General features: G+C 48.7%; 1 pseudogene; it reads right to left on the minus strand.

Moving 5' to 3' along the window:
• Positions 1-548: 548 nt before the first annotated feature.
• Positions 549-17,534, minus strand: part of LOC127213751 (EARP and GARP complex-interacting protein 1-like) — a 99,495-nt pseudogene continuing 82,509 nt past the window's right edge.

The raw sequence follows: 17,534 nt of genomic DNA on the forward strand, positions 1-17,534 counted from the left end.
TCATCACAGCAATAGTGACCCTAAGTGAAACACTATAGCAAACCACCAACAACCTAGGCTCTCAGGCTGGGTACTTGTCCTTCACACATGGGGCCAATAGTTCATAGGTACTCTGCCTAATGGCACTGTGGGAAGGAGCACGCCTATCCACAATCTTCATTCTTTCAGGCTGTGATACAGAAAACAAAGAGCTATGTGATTTCCTCAATGAGGCAGAGAACCTGAAAGAGGTACAGTGTGTGCATCCCCGTGCACACTTTATTTCAGGTTTGTAAGCTCATGAGGGGAGAGCAAGGAGGAAAGACACTCGTGAAAAGTTAAACTCCCAACACCCTTAGAACAGAGAATAGAAACCAAGCCCAGAGACTGGGCCACCATCCAATTCACGCTGCAGGGCAGGCTGTCGCCCCACGGCTTTCTCCTGAGCTCCAAGCGCTGTGCTGACAGCCCCGGATGAGCTTCTAACAGAAGCTCCACACATATCCTTCGGAGGTCCCTGTAGAAGCAGGTTGGCTCAGCCACGAGGCATCGGTCTGCCAAGGGAGTACCTCATAGCTGCAGATTTCTGAGAACCTGCCAAGTACCAGCCAGCATTGCCACGGGCTCTGCTAGAGCATAGGCCAGGTACTTCCAGTGCCCTGGGGACTCTGTTGATAACCAGCCTCCCGTCATAACTCAGGAAGCAAATAGCCAGAAGTCAGCGGAGGCCCAATCCACAACATACACACTGTCCTCGTGTTCCTCGTAGGTGGCGATAACATTGTCCTGCAGGGGTTCCTTACTCCACAGCCCAAGAGATAGAGAACCAAGTGAGGCACAGAGGTGGTCCCCCACAGAGCAAAACATGGCAGGAACACGCAAGCCGGAGCCCCCATGACCAGTCCCCAGAACATCATGAGTGTCTAGCAATGCCTTGTGCCCCCATCCTTGGCACCATGAGTTCCTGGGTGATCACCTGTCTGGTGTATTACAAGGGCCCTGTCTAGAGACAGGATGCTATGCCTAGTAGAGGAAGTACTCAATAGCAAAGGTGTTAATCCCGGCTCCGGGTGTGGAGCCTTCCTGGCTCACTGATCTGGGTAAACCAACAACCCTCTCTCCATATCCTTAGACATGAGCCCAGGTGGTCCTCACGGAGAATCTCTCCAGGCTGTGAGCATGTGGCAAGCATTCCCAAGGAGGCGGAGCCTCCTGGCCTGCATCAGGAGGCCTGAAACCCCACATGCAGAGGCCACTTCTCAGAAGGCACAGATGCTCTGGCACTTTCTCCCCATTCCACAGTGTTCCCAGGCACTGAATGCAGTCTGGGGGCCTTGAGTGCCTGCACAAAATGCTTCCTTTCCCCACGAGACAGCTGGAACTCTTAAAGTCCCCTACCACCCTTGAATTGCACCTGCAGGGTCAGGTATCACAAGGCCACCACCAGCAAGTGGACCTGTCAGTGGTCACAGAATACTTTGTGACAGAGAAATACCAAGAAAAAGAAGTCTCCTCAAGAACCCCATCTTCCTGGATTCAGTAGCAGGAGAGGAAGTCATCAGGACAGTCTGCACCTAGGCACACAATCTCTCCCCTGCTTCTTTAATGCTTCCCAAGCAAGAACGCACACACATTAACCACTTAGCAGACTGAGGGAGACAGAGGAGGTGAGAGACAGCCTCCTTGGCAGAAGCCAAGTCTATAGGCGCCTGGGAAAAGGTGGCCTGCAGGCTCTACACCTGTGCTCAGCAGTGCACCAACAGGAGACTGACAGCGAGGGCACACTGCAGATGAGCCACACAGAGGTGTCTCCTCACAAAGTGACTAGCCAGACACAGAGTAGACAAAGGAGCGTGTGTGGACACAGACCAGGCCAGGAGGGGCCTGCACTGTGCTCCTGGGCTCTCTGGCTGTCAGACTCAGTGGGGTTCACCCCAGAGTCTCCCTTCCTCTGCAGTCTGGGAATAAGCTTCTGGGGGCATGCCTTGAGGAAGCCACTGACACAGGAGCAAGGGTAAACACTTTGAGACAGAGCACCTCCCACTCCAGTGTGGACTCCACAAAGCCATGTGTGCCCTGATCGCTTCTCTCACAACAGCCATGCAGACTCCCACATACCAGCTATGAAGGCAACCTCAGACCTCAGACCTCTATGTGTGCAGAAACAGGAGTACTGACAAGAGGGTGCAGGACCATGGCCATCTCCCAGTCACAGGGGCAATTGCTGGAAGCAGCTACACGACAAAAAGCTTTGGAAAGTACTGAACCTGTAATGGTGTGGCTGGGATGTACACGCCAGGACAGGTGTGCCGTACTCAGAGGCTAGAGGACAAATGGCTCGCTGTCCTGGACTGAGACTGACCCCAACCAGCTGAGGCCTACATTGAAATGGTCAGAACTGTGACTTGCCTTGATAGTTCTCGAGGGCGACAGACCCAGAGTGTATCATTTCCATTAGCTATCATTGTTCAAATTTCTGAATTTGCAGACAATAATCTTTCAGATATGACATGTGGCATTAAGAAAACTGTGGAGAATACAAGTATAGGGATTTCAACCATGTAGGCAGACCCTTTATAACTGTACTGTTCCTTATCTAAGAGCTAATGACCTTCAGATCTGTGGTCTGTAGACTGCAGAGAGAATGGGGACATCATCTGTATCACACATTGTTTCTGCTTGGACCCAGATGTCATCTGTGTCCAGGAGAACTCTTGCCCAGAAAGTCACCCACAGCTGTGTCCCTTACTTCTCAGCATGGTGCTCCTCTGCATCACTGGCATCCATCATCATCCACCAGGTGGCCAAGGGCTCTGGAGATAGATACCATACTGGACAGGATGACTCTGCTGTCGCTGCTGCCGGTGAGGATCAGCTGGTCGTGAGGTGTTTATAGCGGACACTCACATACCTACCGGCGGTCATGAGCAGATAAACAATTGTGAGTGAATCATCCGAGTAACCGTGACCTTACTGGACAGGGCTACACTAGGTGTAGCAATGTAATCTTTCCCACATATGCTGATGCCAGGGGCTTTCAGGAAGGAACCAGAACCTACCATGTGCTACTCTAAAATATTCTTTGAGGACCCAACAAATAAGACCAGAATACTAAATGTCAGCTTGCACCTGCGCAGGAAAAGGCTTGTCACTCTGCCTCCTGAAGCAACCCATGGATTAGCCACAACCTGGAACATCTAACAGTGCCCCACACACCTTTGCAGCATGCGCTGCCACATGACCCAAGACAAGGGTCTGTGTACCACCCAAGTGTCAGGTCTGATACTTGGGACACTTCTTCCTCTTGATGCCAGAGGCCCGCCGAGTTTGGCCCCCAGGATCCTGCTAAGATCACAGAAGACTCCAGTGCCCAGCTGGACAGTGCAGCAGGCCTCACGTGCAAAGCTTCTCCGCATGGTGGGTGCAGCTGAGCTTTCTGTTCAGGCTGCAGCAGATTACAGCCATTCATCTAGTTCATCAGAGCTGCACAGAGGACCCTGGAGCTTAAGAGACACAGCACCACTTCTGGGAAGGAACTAGCAAATCCAGCCCAGGAAGGAAAACCCCTGGAGGGACCTCCTTACCTAGAGAGGAGGACTCAAGAAAGTGACTCTGTCAGCCAGACTTTCCTGCACACACCTTCATACATACACACACATACACATTTCATGCACATACACGAACACACATATCTCCCACACATACACATGTACAGACATTTATATAGTCACACATTTCCTACGCACAGACACAAACATGTGTGAACATGCACCATATAGGCTATGTTGGAATAATAACATGATTTCATGCCATATATACTAATCTGCATTTCATTCTTTTTTCCTCTCAGCATATGGTACACATCAAGACAATATTTGGAGAGGATGAATGGTGGGGCGTCTTTCCATACCCATGCATACAGATATGCCTCATTCCTTCTGGCAGCTGCATAATCTCCCCTGCATGGATGTCACCAAATTTACCTAACCAATCCCCTACTGATGGACATTTGGGTGAACGCTTCCAGGTTCCTCGAGTGGCAAACAATGCTGTGTGAACATCTGCGCACATTTACTTTTCCACCACTTGAACGCGCGGTTTAAAGAAGAACCAAATCTGGTGTTTTTCTTCTCTTCCTACACTTCTAAATCACAAACATTCCACATTTGGAATTAGTGTTTCTTTAGGAAGAATAAAACTGGGCTGATTGAATGATTCACAGCAGCACAAACTAAGCTGGTTTGTGCTTTTTCAAATGGTAAAGTAATTAGCAAAATAAATTACATAATCCCCCCTCCCTAAAGCAGCATGCAAATGAGTTTCCGTACCAGTGGGAGTGTTCCTCCAGGGTCTTCACAGGCTCGGGTGACATTCCGTGTGTCCCAGAACTTCACCTTGCAGTCGTCTCCACAGCTGGCGAGGTAATATTGCTTGTTGGGGTTGAAGTCGAGGTCACGCACCAGCTGCCCATGAGCGTTCTCTATGCAGTATATCTGGCTGGAGGGATAATGGCTCATGTAAAGAGTGAATGGGCTGTGGTAGCCACCTCACTTTTCCAGGGCTTTCACTAAGCCCTCAACTGAAGGAGAGCTGGCTCATGCCTCTGTTGGCAGCCAAGCAGAGGGAATCCCTGCAGAAATGGTTCATGATAAAAAACAGTGTTGACATCCCAGGAGTGTATGTGTAGTTCCCTGGACCAAATGGACAAGTGGACAATGGCTTGTAAGTATCAAAAGTGTGACACAGTGGGTAAAGTTGCCTGCCACCAAGCTTGATCACCTGAGTTTGCTCCCAGGGACCCACACTATGGAAGGAGAGAACCAACTCCTTCAAGTTGTCCTCTAATTTACACTTGTACACCATTGTGAAGCCACTTCCACCCACTCTTGGGAGGGGGAGGGGCCAGAGGGACAATGACAGCCATGTAGAAGCTGGACCAGATGTGTGACACCCTGGCAACTTTGAAGCACAGAATAAGGAAGAAAAAAGGAGAAGACTGGGCAGTGAAGGGTATTGTGTTGCTACTGTTTGGAGATACATGGAGAAAGAGAAAGAAAAACAGAAAAAGCTGAAAAACCAATGAGAGAAATGTTGACAGGGTTTGCTATGCTGTGCTTATTTGGTGTCTGTCTGCATCCCCACTCGTTCTCAAGGCAGGAGATGTGGAAAGGGGGTGTTTGGAATTACCCATATGATGGTTTAGGAGTACATGTGCTCAATGCACATCCACAGATACCTGACCCATGTCCACATTGTTCACACACATATGTTCATGCACATGCATACATGTATACTTGTATATATTCATATTCACTCTCTCTTTTCTCCCTTTCTTTTCCTCCCCCACCTCTCCAACCCTGTTTCTCTGGCTGCAGTCATTACGATGTCATATACCCAAAACAGGGTCAGATCACCCAGTGGGGGTGGAGAGAGGCCCAGGCAGTGCTGGACCCAATATAACCCTATAGTGCCCATCCTTTCGACATTCTACTGATCCCCCTCCCTCAGGGAGAGCCCAAACCTCCAGTGCTACCAGTGGCTTCCTCATTTGCTATGGCTTCAGTGGGGATCGGGGTACAACCTGGAAGACATAATTACCTTTCATATAGTGGAACCCTATCATGGTCTTCTGTCCTGCAACGAATATCATCTCAGCCCCTTCCCTTCCCCTCAGGTTGGAGTCCCCAGTCTGAACACATTTTAATTAATTAACTTACACATACATGAATGAGATGTGTGCACATGGGCATTCATGTACATGAGTACATGTGTACACATGTGGAGATCAGGACAACCTTCAGGTGTTTGTCCTATCTTTGCACTTTCAGTTCTGAAACAAGGCCTTTTTTGCTGCTGTGTAAAACTGGCATGTGCTCTTGAGTTTCCGGAAATTCCCTGGCCTCTGCCTCCCATCAGCAGGGCATGCTGGGGTTATAGACCCTTGTGTTGTTGCATGTAGCTTTGGTGTGGGTCCTGGGGATGTAAACCTGGGTTGTCAGGCTTATGGGACAAATGCTTTTACTCATGAAAGTGTCTCCCCAACCTGGCATTTTACATCTTCAGTAGCATATACTACACTTTCTCAATATCCAGGTATTTCCCTATCCTCCAAAATCAGATGCCCCAAACCTTAGCACTCTCATGTGAAACAGGCTAATCTGTAAAATCAACAATGTGGGACACTCTGAAAGCCACAGGCAGTCATGGGTGTACTGTGCTTGACTGAGGCTTGTTTCAGTTTCTGGCAGCACAACTTAACACACCCCAGAAGAAACAGTACAGACAGCCTGGCTAGACAAAAATAAGGCTGTTGCCAAAGAAGTTGCCATCAATGAGAGGAGCAAAGGCTTGCTGTTATGGTGACACTTCCTTTGGAAGTTGGTGACTTGTCACAGAGACAACCTGAGCACAACAAGGTCACTGTGGGGAGCTGCCAGCCAATGCTGCATGCATCTTGTATTTTGGTGTGTGAGGCAGACTTTGAGCTTCTTGCCTTCACATCCTTCAAAGAGCAGCAAGAAGAGAAGCCCAGAGGACAAAGAGAAGTGGGCTGTGCAGGATATCCATCACGGTTTGAGTCCACGGCCTCCAGCTTGATCAGGGAGCCAAATCACTCCTTTGTGCAGATATGCACAGGGGAGGAGTGCCTACCGGTTATTTGTCAGCCCTGGATTTTCACAGGGGCCTCAGAACTAAAATTAAAGGTGTTCCCCCACCATGGGAGAAGCTCACGTTATTACATGACATCCGTCTCTTCAGCTCAGTGATAAATGATGGTGTGCTAAGGGGATAAACTGCATCTTAAAGGAGCCTGTGCAGGCTCCCGTTGCCATGGCAACAGACATCCCACCATCACTCCTCTGCCTATCAAAATCACAACTGGAACAGAAAAATCGCTCTTGTTTGTTCCATTAGAACTGCTGGTTGTTGCGTATAATTACTTAAATGACAAAATATGATTGCCCAATAGGTATGGCTCTTGAGAGCACAGAAATGGCCAGACAACTCCACAAGGGAGGCTTAGGCTGGGGACTGAAAGTGCCAGCCTGCAGCGCTAATCACAGAGATGGAGCATCTGTGTCGCCATGGGGCTTATGAGGCACCACAAAGCACTGGCCTGGGTTTCCTTCTACACTGCCTCTGACACAGGAAAAGCTAAGGGACATCACAAAGCCAGCACCATGACAACTCCCTGCAATGGCCTCCCAGCTTAATTTGGGGTGAAGATAATTCCAACAGAAGTGAGAGGGAAGACTGCAAGCCACATGTCCCCAGCACCTCTGGCTTTCAATCAACTCCTTCAGAGGAGGAAGGGAAGGGAGAAAGAAACAGGGATCCAAAGTGTGGGCACATCACTGACCTCATGCTCCGTGTATCCCAGCCTCTCAGCGTGGTGTCGCTTGCTGTGGCCACCTGGGTGCAGTTGTGGTGTGGGCTCCACCGCCCTGCAGTGAACCTCAGCTGTCCCCTTCCTTCCAGAGCTGCTGAGCTGGCCAGCTGGGCATGGTGGGTATTGTTCAAAGGAGAGAAGAAAAATCTGAACTGCTTATACGATTCTTGGGATTTTATGGAAATAATTAGAACAATTAGGGGATTCTGTCTTTGTTTCCCTCCCTTAGAAGGGAAAACCATTTGAACTTTATTGGAAAAATAAAATAAAATAAAACTGAGCACAGCAAAAAATAGAAGGCACATTAATAGCCCTATTATGGAGGGCTTGCTCCAAGTGTGTGATTAGAGACAATCAGCTCAAGCTTGAAGAGAACAATACGGAATAACTCAAACATCTGGCTTTTCCAGAGACAGAGGAAACCAAGTCCCCATGGTCAGCTGCTTCCGGAACGACACATGTTCTTTAATCAAAGCTATTCCCAATACAGTCTCTTCTCCTTTATCACGAGAAGCACGGGACCTTCACGGGGTTCCCCTCCATCTCCACAGGCTGGAAAGGACCCACAAAACTGTCTCTTGGGGCTCTGAGCCTGGTAGAGAAGCCCACTGAACGTTCCCCTGCCTGGGATCTTCCGTTAAAGGCCCCAGGTCTTTCCATTTTCTGTTTGAAGCTCTACTCATCTGGTTCACTTGGCACCATCTCTTGTACTTCAACATGCCCAAACCCATTGCTGATGAATTCATTTTAATCTTCAAACTGTGCTCTCAGAGCTCCCATGAGAAGCGGTGTGGCCAGTCACCCAGGGAGCCTGGCCAAGCCTCAGTAGCTAGGAATAGTTGGAGAGAGGTCTTCTGGGGTTGCTAATAGGGCATAATGTCCTGTGGTAGGATCTGGTGTTGCTGTGCCCTCTGACCATGAGAGGAATATGGGTCTGACTGTGGGTTTGAATCACAGCACTAGGAAGCAAAGCCACAGGATGGAAGTCATCAGGGCTTCTGGGAGGGACTGAGAAGCCACCCTTATCTGAGGCTCGGGCTTTCCTATCACCAGTGGAGGCCATCAGAATGGAGGCATTCTGAGGCTGGGTTGCAGGATCTCTACAACCTGCTGGCTGGGCAGTGGATACCCTGCAACAGCCTTGGTTGTGCACGGGACAGGTGCACAGAGGTGAGGGAGGTGCCCATCTGATACAGCATTGTGACAACTGCAGCTCTCACCTGAGACCAGATACTCAGGAAGCTGTCATCCAGCAGGGTCTATGTGAGAAGAGGTCACAGACAGGTATGACACAGAAGTCTTGGCAGGAAGTGGATGGTGAAACAGCCTGTCCCACAGAGTCCACGGGAATGGCCTTGTGTGCCAAATGGCATCTCAAAAGAGGCTATGAAGATGTACTCCCTATTCCTCTTCCCCTGGGCATCTAGAAGAAAGTATTCTTCTCTCCCTACAGGGAGACCATGCAGCCAAGGAATACACAAACATCTTACAATGCAAATCTTCATGCCTTCCACTGTAGTGAGTGGTCACCACCCAAAAGGACTTCACTACCCCAGAAAATCACACTGGCTCTGCAAGCCTCATGCTCCTACCTGACTCATCAGCATGCTGTTTGGATGAGCCCAACTCTGAAGACCCACAGGCCTGACCTTTCACCCCCCTCACAAAGAGCTGAAGGCCATGTCGGCTCTGTGCAGAAGCTTTCACCCTGTTCCAAGGGGACACTGAGGCAGGTATATGGGTACCAGAAAATGGTCCAAACAAGAAGACAGGGTGAGGGCAGAGAGAAAGGAAACCCTACCTCATGTGGGGCAGCCTGGGGAATGTGTTAGATGCTGAAGGTGCAATGAGAGGGGCTGTGGCAACAGCAACAGTGGGAAGAGTGGGAAGAACACACAGACAGATGTGAGATGTGTGTGGTACTCAATAACCCTTTGCCACTAAGTTCTCATGAGACAGGATACACAGCAGCATGCAGCACAACAGGAGGGACGGGTATGGTGAGATGCCAGGAAGGGGAGAAGAGCTGGAGGTAAGGCCACTGTCCAGCTCCAGGCCTACGCTCCCCAACACAGGCAGGACACTCAGAAACCCAGGAAGAAAACGGCAAAGGGGAAGAGAGTTAGAGCCCAGGAAGCCTGAGCTACTTCAGGATCGTCAGATTCAAGGTGGTGGCTGGAGACCTGGCCGGATGAGTTCTGGGGACGCCAAGACCCCACCCACCTCCATGTTTTCTCTCACTCAGTCCAGGGCAGAAGGAATGATGCTCAGAGGACCTGAGAGGCCACCAGTGGCCAGGTGCAAGTCAGCTTTCAGAACTCAGCATACAACTCCCATAGAAGGGTATCGGAGAGTCTAGCTGCCAACCAGGGACAGTCAAAGATAGGGAGTGGGGGAGCCTGCAGGACAAAGAGGGTGAGGCACTCATGAGACTGGGGTCTTCTGCCTCTCTGCTCACTGTTTCAGGTTCCCAGTCCCTTCTTTTCCTTGTTCTGCTACCAGGGTGCAGTTCTGTTCAGTTAGCACAGGGGCATGAGGAGGGCTGGGCATGTGGCTCAATGACAGAGTCCTGCTTGACTAGCAGACACAAGGCCCAGTTCTATCCCCAGCATTGCAATTAACAGCAACAAAAAAAAGGTTCACAGAAGGAGGTTTTAGACCCTGACTGAGCTACCGGCAGACATTATAGAGCAAGTGAAGAGCATGCTGAAGCCTGAGGAAGAAGCTGATGTGAAGCTGTATAGAAGGGAGAGAAAGGAGGCAAGAAGCACAACAGAGTGCGGACTCTGAGACACGGGAAGATGGCAAGAGCTGGCGGACATGATGGAACAGTTTCAAAAAGGGAGAGCCAACAGCAATGCTACGTCAAGATCTAAAAGAAATTCTAACCAGACAGTGATATTAACACCCACTTGGTATTTCCACAATAAGGATGTAGAATGGCTAGTCTCGGGCAATAATATTGGCAACTTAGGCTCGATGCCTAAATCTCCAAATGCACAGTGTGAATGAAAAACTTCCTACAATATCTTCTCAAGCTTTAAAAGAGCCACTTGTCTCATCTCCTGGAAACCTAGTGTTCTGGTTAATGACAACTTGGTGGTGATAGAGACTAAACTAAAACACCGAAGCTCAACACACAGGGATGTTTCGTTTTGCCTATTCAACACTGGGTTCTCATCAGTTTCCCATTAAGCACATGCATTTGCTGCCAGTCTTCAGGAAAGAAAATATAAGGTCATATTGGGGTTTTTAAGGTAATTTTTTTTTATTTTATGTGTAAAGGCATTTGCCTACATGGATGTCTGTGAACCACATGTGTGCCTAGTGCCCCAGAGTCCAGGATAGGGCATTAGATTCCTTGTGACTGAAGTAACAGATGATTGTAAACCATCTTTTGGGCGTTAGAACTCAAACGTGGGTCCTCTGGAAGCTACTGCTCTAAACTGCTGAGCTATCTCTCCAGTCCTATGTCATGTCTTTAAAAGAATGCAGACTCATGGAGGGGACAGAGCAAGCCATTGGTAAAGCTGAGGTGAAAATGCCTGGCACCATGCCAGAAGGAACGACCCCAGCATCAGACAGCACAAGCTCCTGTAGCCTCCACCGCCCCACGATGTCCACCCCACCCGGTGAGGACTGCAGCAAGCCTAGTCAACAGAGTAAAACACAGCCTGCTTCCCCACACTGAACTTCACCTGTAGGCAGCTCTACATTCCTGAAACAATAAGCCATCAGTTCACAAGTCATCAACCATCCACCAATTTATCACAAGGCCACAGAGCAACTGCTTACTGCTGTGCAAGCACTGTCTCCTCGCACTCAGTATCTGCCTGTATGTAACAGCTCAAGGCAGAAGCAGAAACCCCAACCACAGAGCCAGGCAAGGCACATGGGGCTGGCTATTGGTTCATTTCCTGATAATACGATCACATCTCACAAGACACAGATGAGGAAACCATTGCTGTCTTGAGAAACCTAGCAAATGAATGGTGGGGCCAGGTTAGCCATCATGGTATACATTTCTAAGATTTCCTGAGCTGTGGGAAGGAGGGCAGTTTCCTGAGGGGCAGCTGTAACTTAAGCTGGGAAACACAGGAGTGAGGCACCCAATGCTGGGGAGAGAACAACAAAGTAGAAGGAAAGGGGGAGGGGATGGGGAAGGTGTGAAGGTGTGAAGACCATGGCAGGCAGGAGCCCAGGTCCAGGGACAGTTCACACAGAGGAACCACTGGGCCATACCCAAGTCTCAAGTGGGATGTAAAACACAAATGTATCATTGTGGGCTGTCAGGTGTGAGACAGCAGCAGAGGTCCTCAGCTGAGGCACCAGCTGAGGAGTTCAGAGGTGGAGGGGAGACAATGAAAATGAAGCTAAGGTGAGGGACAACACAGAACCCCCCCCACCCTTACTTCACAGAGGAGAAAACTACATCTCAAGTGGGGTGGGGAACTCACTCATGGCCACATGGCCACTTGAGGCAGATAGGCTAGAGTGTGGACTCCTGATGCAAGGAGTAGGAAAGATAAACCTTAGGAGCGACCCACTCAGGGCAGCAGCATGGACTTTCTGCAAGGATGGCCACCACACCTTGGTCTTTCTGAGACATGAAGCCACAGGATATGACAAACACAGTCATGTTTTTCAGCATTAAAGAGAAATACTCAGGGATTAAACACTTTCAGATGAAGCATCACTAATGCCAGGATATAACCAAAAGGAAACACCTTCCAATGAACACAGTGTAATGACCTTTGTCATCCCTGAACCTCACATGGGTGCACTTCAGAAAAGTCTTGGCGTTAGAGTTGTGAAGACAAAGAGCTGCACTTTTACCACCATGGCCACTGAGCCAGAAAGCAACCAGGAGCATGCATGATGCTCATAGCTGCCCTGTAGAAAGAGCCAAGCACCCCATCCTACCTCCTTGAAGAGGCAGGACTGTCTGTGGCACTTACACTGTTACATGGCACAAAGCGGCCCACACAGGCTGTGTGAAGGGCAAGGTAGGAGCAGCTTATGTGATAGCTCTAGCCACCTTACTCTGTGAGTCTTCTCCCCAGCCTTTGGCCTGAGACTGAAGCCAGTGACTCATTTAGATACGATATGGGGATTCTCTTTGCTGGTACTGGTTGTGATGGGCAGGAACAGCTGCAGCCATCTTGCCAGCATCATGACAAACACCAGTGATATGTAGCAATGGCAGAGCAGTTGGATATGGAGCAGAGGACCTTCACACTGTTGAAAACCTGCTTTGTCTTCATCTTTTCATCAGTGTCCAACTCCCTTTTCTCTTAAGCCCCATCTTGCAATTGCAGTGAAATGCAGCCTACCATCTTGCAACACCATCTGAAAATGCTAACTGCAACACACACACACACACACACACACACACACACACACTAATAAGATAAAATAAAATAAAACAGCAATTGTCTGACACATGGTACTTTTCTTGAATTTTGTCATGACTCAGTACACAACACATAGAATATTAAGAGAGTTGAGTGTCTCTGGGGATGAGGTCAGAACAAAGGCCATGCAGTCTAGAGATACTAGAAATGGACTTCTGCAGGGGCCTGGGTTTAAAGAGGGCAGACTCATTTGTAGGGGCAATCTCAAGGCTGTGGCATGGCCACTGTTGGCTGCTTGTAACCAGGTTTACAGTGAGAATCAGAGGCTAAACCAAAGCAGAAAGGCCTAAAAACCATGTACTTTGGCCAAAAAATGAGCATACTGGAAACTGTGGACAGGTTGACACAGCTGCTAAAGAGACTTAAGCTACTTACTAGAAAGCCCTTGCTTTTCAATGGGACAAAAGAAGCCACCTTTGAGGGTACCTCGGGAACTGGCCAGCCAGGTCCCACCAGCCCACAGGGATGAAAGAACAAACTACTGAAAGACTTTCCCTTGAGACAAAGCAGCCCAGGGTGTCCTTCTTACAGAGGTTGCCCACCCAGGCACTCAGAGCCTGCTACCATTCCAAGAAGACCTGGCTGACACTCAAGCTGGCAGCAGACCTTGGCACCATCCACATGATGCTAATTTTGTAGGGATGCAGAATACAAGAGCTGCAGGATCATGGAAACTTCCACCCAGAATTGAAAGGAAAGACAGGGAGGCTGGGCAGTGTGTGGCAGGATCAGGATCCATGTGTGGAGCCCTTGGAAGGACAGTGCCCCCCTAGGGCAAGGCCCCTGGGAGAATGGTGTGGACTGTGAGGATGAAACCAAACCTGCAATTGAGATCCCAGTATGTTGGAGCAAGGAGAAGAACACGAAACATCTACAAGGGAAAGCAGCAGGCACTGAACAGAGGCAGCCCAGGAGAGAAACCCTGTGATCTGCCACAGGGCTACCCAAGGCCTCTGGCTCTCACATCACACTGCTGTGTGCTAGTTGCCAGACACGAAACTACAGGTTTTAGTGTTCCAGTTTTGCTTTGGCCCAATCTTTCATTGCTGTCTTCCCACTCCCTTCCTTTTGGAATGGGGATGTTTACTTGGTGCCATTTTATGTTCAAGTCAGTAATTTGTTTTCTGAGTTTTATAGGGCACACAGCTATGAATGACCTCAAATCCACATGGAGTTTCTGAACAATGTTTGAAATGTTAAGATTGGGCACTCTTAGAGATGAGCTAAAGTCATTTTGCATTATAAGATGGCCATGGCTTTGGGGATCGGGTAGACAGAAGAATATTATGGTTTAAATATGAAATAACTCTCAGTTTCATGTTTTGAATACTTGGTTCCCAATTAGTGGTGTGATTTTTGGGGGAGGACCTGGAGATATTAGGAGGTAGGGCCTAGCTGGAGGAAGTAGGTCATTGGGACATGCCTCCTTTTTTAATTTGTATTTTATGTGCATTTTTTTGCCTGCATGTATGTCTGTGTGAGGGTCCTGGAACTAGAGTTACAGATGGCTGTGAGCTACCATGTGGGTGCTGAGAATTAAACCTGATTCATCTGAAAGAGCAGCCAGTGCTCTTAACCTCTGAGCCATCTCCAGCCAAGGGTTCTGCAGCGGGACACCTGTCAGAGGACCCTGGATGGATGTAGAATGGTGGGCACTGAGCACACAGACACACTGGGCTTGTACCACAAGCAGTTCCTTTCTGTAAATAAACTTAGTCCTGAGGAGGTGGATCTACCTGTTGCCGGAAAGATACCTCCTACAGTCAGGGACACCAGCACTCAGCTGCTAGACATGTGACTCCAGTACTGGGGGAATCAGTGAGTTAGTTATCTGTAATATTTATAAAATCAAAGGCCACAGATCACAGTAAGATATGTGCTTAGTAAATTACTAACTCTACACCTTAAGGACAGTAACTTTTAAAATAAGATAGCTGTAGTGAGATATCCACACGGCCTGCACCTGTAGTACTGACCACGCCTGTTTGGTTATGGTTACAGGTACAGACGTGATGGAGGGTTAGGTTACATCTGGGATCCCAGACCCCAGAGGGCTCTCTTGGTTCAGGTCGGGTCACGAGAGCACCCTGGGTGTGGATCCTTGGAGCAGGGACTTGAGGGTCAGCGGTTTCTTATGTAAGTGACTTCTCCCCAAATAAAATTAATAACCTGTACTAAACCTAGTCCCTTGTATCTTAATCTATACATCAGCATATGGCACCCAACCCATGTGGATGTTCATGGGACCTGGGGACTAGTTTTCACCCAGACAGCGGGGCGTCTGTGCCTAGGTCACACTGCTCCCATCCCCCTGCTAGCGTGTTCTGCCCCAGCCACAGCATTCGGCTAGCACCCCACACCTGATTCCACCAGCTAATCTGCAATCGCTCACTTGCATGTGCAAGCATGCCTCCCCGGGTTTTTCAGCTCCTGGGAGCTGGTTCACATTGGTAACTGCTCAGTGCCTGCCTTAGGGGCACCCCTCTGCTGGCTACACTCTCCTGCATGTGTGCAAGCTCTTGAACTTCAAGGCTTAAAGAAAGGTTATAAAGCTCCCCAAGATAAAGTTCTTGGTGAGGGTCTTTATGCTGATTCAGAAACTCAAGCTGCATGTGATAAACACATCTTGTCTTTATGACGTTCAGCAGCTTTGAATGCTTGGGATAAGGTTCATTAACCAGGGGAGAGAATTGAACCCTATACCAAGGTGTTGCAGGAACCAAAGGAATGTTATACTGCATTTTTGCAAAGATTGTCTAGAGCAGTACAAATGGGGTAGCAGATCCAGAAGCTAAACATATAGATAGCTTTACATATAAAGCTCAGGCTTAGCCCTGAATTAGCTCTATAGCCTCAAGCAGATGACGAACATTTGTTGCTACTGCCTCAGCCCCACAGGTCTCAAGTTATAGACGGGGCCCTGTACCTAGCACAGTTAGTTGTCCTTAACATTAGTCCACTGATCCACACCTCAAGTCCAGACTCTATAAAAGTGGCATTAACCTTCATGATTCAGAAAAGACACCGGAATTCGAGTCTCACAAGAAAACCAGTTTTCATTTGTTTTTCATATTTCTACCAGCCAGCTTACAAATTTCAGTAATGATCTTATTTACAGCATGTTGTTCCAATTTTCTTTCAAAAATCAAACTCACTCTCCCTGGGTGCAATGTTACTGACAATTGCAGAGGCTCAAACTGAAGTCATGAGTCAGCCACTGAGATCCCGCCATCCTGAAGGATGGAGGGGGCTGGGCAGGTGAGGCCTTGGGAATCTCCTTTGCTGGAATAAGGAGGCCAATTCCTCATCTGTTGCTCATATCCAGGGCACTGCAGAAGGCTCCTTGGCCTCTTTAAGCCTCTTGCTTCCATCTGCCAAGTCAGAGGGTCAAAGAACACGTCTCAGTTTAAATATACTCAAACACTGGTGAGAAGTAAGCCCCTCCAAAGCTGCCTGCAACCTCTTCTGACATCAGATGGCCTAGGCCTGGGACATGACTGGCTCTTAAGAGTCTAAGCTTAGCTCCAGGTCACAAGAACTGCATGGAGAGCAAGGCCTGTCATCTACACTGTGGAGCCAGCCACCACTACTCACTCTGACTGCTTGTTATCCTCCTCCCACGTCCCCTAGCACTGGTTAGGTAAAAACACACACACAGCATTCATCCATATGGATGTGGACTTTCAGGCATTTCTTGGATTAGAGACATGGAATTCTTATATCATCCATGTCTCCAAACATAAAGCAGATGAGAAGACATCTACTAAATAGAAGATGCAGTAGGTGCTTCCTCCTCTGCAAAGCAAAGGTGCAGCCACTGCAGGAGGCTGACCAGAGGGGACCTTGGCCTCACTCATCCCAAATGTGAAGCCAGAAAAGCCATCACAACAAATACCAGCCGAGCAGACCCAGAAGTACTTCAGGAAGCCTGTATGTACCCTACAAAATGCACACACAAGCAAGTCAAGAAACTACCTGTCACACTCACATGGTTGGTGAGAGGTTCCATCATCCATCCCTCTGGGTAAGGTCCAATATATGTGACCTTAGATAATTATTAACTCAAATGGTTCATGAGCCTCAATGTAGGACACAGAAACACAGGCACCTAGGAATACCTGGATGAGAATGCCTTCAGAATCCACAGCTCCTGGGGATTCCCAGGCTTAAACCACAGGACAGTCCCCAAGAGGAACAGTATTTGGGTAAGTAATACTGATCAGGCTGTGAGAAGACACCTTGCCTGCCCTGACAAACTGAAAGAAGCTGAACTGAAGACCACACATGTCAGGTCTCAATTCTGTGACATTCCAGAAAAGACAAAGCTGAGCAAAAAGTGACAAGGTAAGCAGACAGGCAGTTACCAGAGGAGCAAGAAGAGAACAGAGAGAAAATGGGCTAAACAATGGGCTTTTGGGCAGTGGGGGCCCCTGCAGAGTTCTGCAGCACGGAGCCCTAACATCTGCATCTGTCTGCACCCACAGGGTCCAACTCAAAGGCAAACCTTGTGCACTGTGGACTTTGGGGATGCAACACCATGCGCACAGCTAACAGCAGAAGTACTGTCAGCAATGCTGCTGAGGGGCCTGGGGATATCACTAATTTCAGGTTTCTGCTATTCTGGAGATCAAGTTTAGTGCTTGAAAGTGCTCTACCGTTGTTCTAGAGCTCTGCCCTGCTGATTCTTCATTCTGAACAGTGTCTTACTAAGTTGTCCATTCTGACCTTGAATTCACACTATAGTCAAGAAA

The sequence above is a fragment of the Phodopus roborovskii genome, unplaced genomic scaffold (assembly GCF_943737965.1).
Source record: "Phodopus roborovskii unplaced genomic scaffold, PHOROB, whole genome shotgun sequence".
Taxonomy (NCBI): domain Eukaryota; kingdom Metazoa; phylum Chordata; class Mammalia; order Rodentia; family Cricetidae; genus Phodopus; species Phodopus roborovskii.